The sequence below is a fragment of the Octodon degus genome, unplaced genomic scaffold, assembly GCF_000260255.1.
Source record: "Octodon degus isolate 3935 unplaced genomic scaffold, OctDeg1.0 scaffold00085, whole genome shotgun sequence".
NCBI classification, from domain to species: domain Eukaryota; kingdom Metazoa; phylum Chordata; class Mammalia; order Rodentia; family Octodontidae; genus Octodon; species Octodon degus.
Window position 1 is genome coordinate 3,355,030 of NW_004524661.1, and position 1,010 is coordinate 3,356,039.

General features: G+C 32.8%; 1 protein-coding gene across 2 annotated transcripts in view; it reads right to left on the bottom strand.

Annotated features, from left to right (window-relative positions):
- Positions 1-1,010, bottom strand: part of Ranbp17 (RAN binding protein 17) — a 390,835-nt gene that overhangs the window by 375,672 nt on the left and 14,153 nt on the right. The gene's annotated exons all lie outside the window — the stretch shown is intronic.

Here is a 1,010-nt window from a genome sequence, read left to right on the forward strand (position 1 = left end):
AAAAAAAAAAAAAAAAGAAAGACTCATTCTGTTTACAAATATGATATCATCTAAAGATATAGAACATGTGGGAACAATCTGGAAGAATTAAAAAATGAGTTCAGTTTTCCTCTCAGCTTAAAAGAATTTTTGTTAGAGACATTTTACTAAAACAAAGTTCTTCCTTTTTAGCTAGAACTAAAAAATTATGGAGGACTGGCACAGACTTCAATATATGATAGGCAACTGAAAGTAACAAGCTATTCCTAAAGAAATGCCAATTTGAGTATTTTTTGGCCTGAATTTTTATGTGGCAGCCTTATAGCCACAGTAGTCCACACATTCCCTCAATGTACATACTGCACCAACCTACAACAGGAATACACAAGTATCACTGAACCAAGCTCCCTTGTGGCTCTCATTATGTTTCTACTTCCCTCTTTTCCTTAGCTGCTCCATAGTTATATTCCACTTTCTATTCCAGGTCAGAGCCCAGCATCCCAGACTTGCATATTTTCTGCCAGCATGAAAGTAAGTCTAAAAATAAAGTTTCAAATGGATTAATTATAGTATAGGCCTCAACATTTTAAACATTTTTTTCTACCTAGAAAGGCACAATAAGCCCAAATCACTACTACATACTGTTCAAAACATTAAGGTGTACAGGAAATATAGTCATGGTTCATGAATTCTCATATTTTTCTAGGGCATGAAATATAAAAATGAAGAGGGTTTCCCTTCCCACAACAAACTTCAGAAATACTTTCATTTACCTCCTCAATGTTCCAAACAAAATTTTAGAACTCATAATATCCAGAATAATTTAATATAGGCTTAAGATTTTTTGAAGTAAACCAGAAATAGTGACAAGACCTGTTTAACAAAATAGGCAGCAAAAAGGGGAGAATAACAGTGTCTACCTCACAAGATTGTTTGGATAATTGAATGAGATAATGCCATGTAACTTCTGGTATACAGTATAATTATAAAGGGTAGCTGTTTATTATTACTACCCTTTTTTTTTTTTTTTT